Here is a 7,206-nt window from a genome sequence, read left to right on the forward strand (position 1 = left end):
ATAGCATTTTACCAAATCACCTCATTCTTTGGGGCACACGTGAGGAACACAAATGCGAACAAGCCTGAATGGTCCCCAGGACAATATGCAACTGAAAACTCACACCCCAGAAGTGACTCGAACCCATACTCCCAGAAGCAACGCAACTGGTATGTACAAGACGCCTTAATCCACTTGACCATCACGACCGGACAAAATGAGATGATAGCCGAGGCTATTTGAACCACCCCACCGCCGGCACTCGGATAGTAATCTTGGGCATAGCATTTTACCAAATCACCTCATTCTTTGGGGCACACGTGAGGAACACAAATGCGAACAAGCCTGAATGGTCCCCAGGACAATATGCAACTGAAAACTCACACCCCAGAAGTGACTCGAACCCATACTCCCAGAAGCAACGCAACTGGTATGTACAAGACGCCTTAATCCACTTGACCATCACGACCGGACAAAATGAGGTGATAGCCGAGGCTATTTGAACCACCCCACCGCCGGCACTCGGATAGTAATCTTGGGCATAGCATTTTACCAAATCACCTCATTCTTTGGGGCACACGTGAGGAACACAAATGCGAACAAGCCTGAATGGTCCCCAGGACAATATGCAACTGAAAACTCACACCCCAGAAGTGACTCGAACCCATACTCCCAGAAGCAACGCAACTGGTATGTACAAGACGCCTTAATCCACTTGACCATCACGACCGGACAAAATGAGGTGATAGCCGAGGCTATTTGAACCACCCCACCGCCGGCACTTGGATAGTAATCTTGGGCATAGCATTTTACCAAATCACCTCATTCTTTGGGGCACACGTGAGGAACACAAATGCGAACAAGCCTGAATGGTCCCCAGGACAATATGCAACTGAAAACTCACACCCCAGAAGTGACTCGAACCCATACTCCCAGAAGCAACGCAACTGGTATGTACAAGACGCCTTAATCCACTTGACCATCACGACCGGACAAAATGAGGTGATAGCCGAGGCTATTTGAACCACCCCACCGCCGGCACTCGGATAGTAATCTTGGGCATAGCATTTTACCAAATCACCTCATTCTTTGGGGCACACGTGAGGAACACAAATGCGAACAAGCCTGAATGGTCCCCAGGACAATATGCAACTGAAAACTCACACCCCAGAAGTGACTCGAACCCATACTCCCAGAAGCAACGCAACTGGTATGTACAAGACGCCTTAATCCACTTGACCATCACGACCGGACAAAATGAGGTGATAGCCGAGGCTATTTGAACCACCCCACCGCCGGCACTCGGATAGTAATCTTGGGCATAGCATTTTACCAAATCACCTCATTCTTTGGGGCACACGTGAGGAACACAAATGCGAACAAGCCTGAATGGTCCCCAGGACAATATGCAACTGAAAACTCAAGTGGATTAAGGCGTCTTGTACATACCAGTTGCGTTGCTTCTGGGAGTATGGGTTCGAGTCACTTCTGGGGTGTGAGTTTTCAGTTGCATATTGTCCTGGGGACCATTCAGGCTTGTTCGCATTTGTGTTCCTCACGTGTGCCCCAAAGAATGAGGTGATTTGGTAAAATGCTATGCCCAAGATTACTATCCGAGTGCCGGCGGTGGGGTGGTTCAAATAGCCTCGGCTATCACCTCATTTTGTCCGGTCGTGATGGTCAAGTGGATTAAGGCGTCTTGTACATACCAGTTGCGTTGCTTCTGGGAGTATGGGTTCGAGTCACTTCTGGGGTGTGAGTTTTCAGTTGCATATTGTCCTGGGGACCATTCAGGCTTGTTCGCATTTGTGTTCCTCACGTGTGCCCCAAAGAATGAGGTGATTTGGTAAAATGCTATGCCCAAGATTACTATCCGAGTGCCGGCGGTGGGGTGGTTCAAATAGCCTCGGCTATCATCTCATTTTGTCCGGTCGTGATGGTCAAGTGGATTAAGGCGTCTTGTACATACCAGTTGCGTTGCTTCTGGGAGTATGGGTTCGAGTCACTTCTGGGGTGTGAGTTTTCAGTTGCATATTGTCCTGGGGACCATTCAGGCTTGTTCGCATTTGTGTTCCTTACGTGTGCCCCAAAGAATGAGGTGATTTGGTAAAATGCTATGCCCAAGATTACTATCCGAGTGCCGGCGGTGGGGTGGTTCAAATAGCCTCGGCTATCACCTCATTTTGTCCGGTCGTGATGGTCAAGTGGATTAAGGCGTCTTGTACATACCAGTTGCGTTGCTTCTGGGAGTATGGGTTCGAGTCACTTCTGGGGTGTGAGTTTTCAGTTGCATATTGTCCTGGGGACCATTCAGGCTTGTTCGCATTTGTGTTCCTCACGTGTGCCCCAAAGAATGAGGTGATTTGGTAAAAATGCTATGCCCAAGATTACTATCCGAGTGCCGGCGGTGGGGTGGTTCAAATAGCCTCGGCTATCACCTCATTTTGTCCGGTCGTGATGGTCAAGTGGATTAAGGCGTCTTGTACATACCAGTTGCGTTGCTTCTGGGAGTATGGGTTCGAGTCACTTCTGGGGTGTGAGTTTTCAGTTGCATATTGTCCTGGGGATCATTCAGGCTTGTTCGCATTTGTGTTCCTCACGTGTGCCCCAAAGAATGAGGTGATTTGGTAAAATGCTATGCCCAAGATTACTATCCGAGTGCCGGCGGTGGGGTGGTTCAAATAGCCTCGGCTATCACCTCATTTTGTCCGGTCGTGATGGTCAAGTGGATTAAGGCGTCTTGTACATACCAGTTGCGTTGCTTCTGGGAGTATGGGTTCGAGTCACTTCTGGGGTGTGAGTTTTCAGTTGCATATTGTCCTGGGGACCATTCAGGCTTGTTCGCATTTGTGTTCCTCACGTGTGCCCCAAAGAATGAGGTGATTTGGTAAAATGCTATGCCCAAGATTACTATCCGAGTGCCGGCGGTGGGGTGGTTCAAATAGCCTCGGCTATCACCTCATTTTGTCCGGTCGTGATGGTCAAGTGGATTAAGGCGTCTTGTACATACCAGTTGCGTTGCTTCTGGGAGTATGGGTTCGAGTCACTTCTGGGGTGTGAGTTTTCAGTTGCATATTGTCCTGGGGACCATTCAGGCTTGTTCGCATTTGTGTTCCTCACGTGTGCCCCAAAGAATGAGGTGATTTGGTAAAATGCTATGCCCAAGATTACTATCCGAGTGCCGGCGGTGGGGTGGTTCAAATAGCCTCGGCTATCACCTCATTTTGTCCGGTCGTGATGGTCAAGTGGATTAAGGCGTCTTGTACATACCAGTTGCGTTGCTTCTGGGAGTATGGGTTCGAGTCACTTCTGGGGTGTGAGTTTTCAGTTGCATATTGTCCTGGGGACCATTCAGGCTTGTTCGCATTTGTGTTCCTCACGTGTGCCCCAAAGAATGAGGTGATTTAGTAAAATGCTATGCCCAAGATTACTATCCGAGTGCCGGCGGTGGGGTGGTTCAAATAGCCTCGGCTATCACCTCATTTTGTCCGGTCGTGATGGTCAAGTGGATTAAGGCGTCTTGTACATACCAGTTGCGTTGCTTCTGGGAGTATGGGTTCGAGTCACTTCTGGGGTGTGAGTTTTCAGTTGCATATTGTCCTGGGGACCATTCAGGCTTGTTCGCATTTGTGTTCCTCACGTGTGCCCCAAAGAATGAGGTGATTTGGTAAAATGCTATGCCCAAGATTACTATCCGAGTGCCGGCGGTGGGGTGGTTCAAATAGCCTCGGCTATCATCTCATTTTGTCCGGTCGTGATGGTCAAGTGGATTAAGGCGTCTTGTACATACCAGTTGCGTTGCTTCTGGGAGTATGGGTTCGAGTCACTTCTGGGGTGTGAGTTTTCAGTTGCATATTGTCCTGGGGACCATTCAGGCTTGTTCGCATTTGTGTTCCTCACGTGTGCCCCAAAGAATGAGGTGATTTGGTAAAATGCTATGCCCAAGATTACTATCCGAGTGCCGGCGGTGGGGTGGTTCAAATAGCCTCGGCTATCACCTCATTTTGTCCGGTCGTGATGGTCAAGTGGATTAAGGCGTCTTGTACATACCAGTTGCGTTGCTTCTGGGAGTATGGGTTCGAGTCACTTCTGGGGTGTGAGTTTTCAGTTGCATATTGTCCTGGGGACCATTCAGGCTTGTTCCAACCCGTTCTCACACAAGACAGTACATATATGACTAGTGCTTAAAGTCAATATGTGGAATGTGATTTAGTACATATGTGATATATTCCCAGTTAACTTTTTTACCAAGGCTCAAACTCTTCCTCACGTACCAATTTACGTCTCACAGTACTCGTCCATCAACGTAGATAGCTGAATAGTCGTGATTGGTTCAATTATAACGAAAATTGTAGTTTTCAGGTCCCACATGGGTTGTGAAATTCACCTACTATTGTCCATGCTCTTATAATATTACAGATCAGCTACATCCTATTGAAGGCTCGTAGTTTTGTTTTGAGAAATATTAGTTGTTCTTAGTAAATTATAATAAGCACAATAAATTATTACATAGAATAAGTGCTTCACCAATCAATATTATATACCATAGTTTGTGCTTTAGAAATCTTTAAAGAATGTTTTGTAGGAACGCTAACAGAAAACGATGTTATGTTGGAATGTATATAGGGTAAACTACTGCAAACAGGATGGTATGGTGTGGATTATTGGAAACTATAGGATTAGTATAGGGTCCACTACCACCTGTTAGGTGGGTAAGGGGTCCAATAACACCCGCAGGATGAGTATGGGGGTCACATCCACCCACAGGAATGGTATGGGGATCACTTCCACCCACAGGAAGGGTATGGGATCCAATACCATCCACTGGATGTGTATTGCGTCCACTACCACCGACAGGATGGGTATGGGCTCACAACCACCCACAGGATAGGTATGGGGTCCAATACCACCCACAGGATGAGTATGGGGTCCACTATAACCCACAGGATGGGTATGGGGCTCCAACCACCCACAGAATAAGTATGGGGTACAATAACACCCACTGGATATGTATGGCATCCATTGCCCCCACAGGATGACTATAGGGTACAGTATCGCCCACAGGATTAGTATATAGGGTTCACTGCCGCCCACAGAGTCGGTATGGGGTCCACCGCCACCCACAGGGTCGGTATGGGGTCCACTACCGCCCACAGGGTCGCTATGAAGTCAACTACCGTCCACAGGGTCGGTAGGGGTCCACTACCGCCCACAGGGTCGGCAGGGGGTCCACTGCCACCCACTGGGTCGGTAGGGGGTCCACTGCCGCCCACAGGATCGATAGGGGGTCCACTGCCGCCCACAGGGTCGATATGGGGGGGGTCCACTACCGCCCACAGGATCGATAGGGGGTCCACTGCCGCCCAGAGGGTCGGTAGGGGGTCCACTGCCGCCCACACGTTCGGTAGGGGTCCACTGCCGCCCACAGGGTCGGTAGGGGGTCCACTGCCGCCCACAGGATCGATAGGGGGTCCACTGCCGCCCACAGGGTCGATAGGGGGTCCCTTACCGCCCACAGGGTCTCTATGAAGTCAACTACCGCCCATAGTGTTTGTATAGTGTCCACTATCGCCCATAGTGTTATTATGGGGTCCACTACCCCTCATAGGGTCGGTATGGGGGTCCATTACTACCCACAGGGTGTGTCTGGGGTCTATTTTGGCAATACTGCTTTTCCAATCTCATTTGTTGTTCAATGTAAAATATTTGTTGCTCGACTTGCAACAATTTATATATATATATATATAGTATAGTGCCTTTGCAATAATGTACCAATGTATGTATTTTCATAACTCGTTTTAAATTGTTGAAAAATAAATAACTACATTGTGAATGCAAGTCAATGTTTACATGCTAAATCAGAGTTGCCAGATTCCGCTTAAAATAGCAAATTGTGCTTATTTTCAAAGCTTGAGAATTTAGCTTTAAAGTAGTTAAAAAACTACGAATTTCGCAATTTGCTATGTACTTTAGTGTACTATTTTAAAATAAGATTGGTTTTTAAGCTGCAAGTCATATGAATCTCAAAAAAAGTATATTATTAACAATCTTATCTCCATAGTTCACTAGTTTCTGTAAATCAGATCTGGTAACTGTAGGCCAAGTACTGGAAGACTCAAGACACAATGTGTTGAAGCTATTCTCTTTGAAGAAGTCATCTCGACAGGATCTTCCAGCTCCAGCTATAAAACTTCACCAAACATGGATCTACCTAGTACATCAAATGGTAAGGAATTACTAAACTGTACAAAGTTTTATGCTAGAACATTTGTTACAGAATTGTCCCTGTCAGGGACAATTCAGTCCCTATTCTATGTGTACTCCATCACATAGTGACGGAGTATGTGGGAATAATTTTGTTGACACTGTCCATTTTGTCAATTCTACAACAGCAGATAATATGAATTCCCAGAGATATTTGTAACTTGAGATACTTGGTTTGGTTTGGTTAAGTTAGGTTAGGTTAGCCTAACCCAGTAAATCCTCCCCGGCTAGAATATAAACCCCGGACAAAGTGCTCGTGAAATGCCAGGCATTTGCAAATATGAGGATGTGGTTGATTAGATTATATTCTTTTCTATATCATAGATGTTCAATATATGAAAAATATTTTAGACTTAAAAATGGACCCCTGAGGTACTCAACTTAACACATTTCTTCATATTCATTCCCATTTAGTATGACCTTTTGCTCTCTTTGTTTTAACTATTGTTTTGTGCACTTTACAATTTTTTTCATGAACCTGTAATTTCCTTGCTAGTCTTCCATGTGGTACCTTATTAAAGTCTTTAGCATAATCCATGTATACTACATCCACCGGAAACCCTTTATCTGAGTACCATGTTACCATGTCCCAAAAGTGAGGAGGTTTATAAGGTAGCATATGTTTTTAAGAAGACCATGGTGTGTCGATTGAATAAGATTTTTCACTGAAAGATGGTAAATGATTCCCTCCCTTAGGATTTTCGCCATGAGCTTGCAGATGTGTTATACCTAGCTGATCGGACATTAGTTTTGTGCTTAACTCTTTCTGCTTTTTTTTTAAATACTGTAAGGGTGAAATTTTCATATTTCAAATCTCGGGGTACTATCCCTTGGTTCAGATATTTTGTGGAAAGTATTTTCAGCAGTATTCATAGTTCTTCTGTCAGTTTATTTTCCTTTATAATTAAGGTTTGTTTTCTTTTGTACCATAGAAAGTACCACAGAAAGGTGTTATAATGTTGT

This window comes from Procambarus clarkii, chromosome 35 (genome assembly GCF_040958095.1).
Source record: "Procambarus clarkii isolate CNS0578487 chromosome 35, FALCON_Pclarkii_2.0, whole genome shotgun sequence".
NCBI classification, from domain to species: domain Eukaryota; kingdom Metazoa; phylum Arthropoda; class Malacostraca; order Decapoda; family Cambaridae; genus Procambarus; species Procambarus clarkii.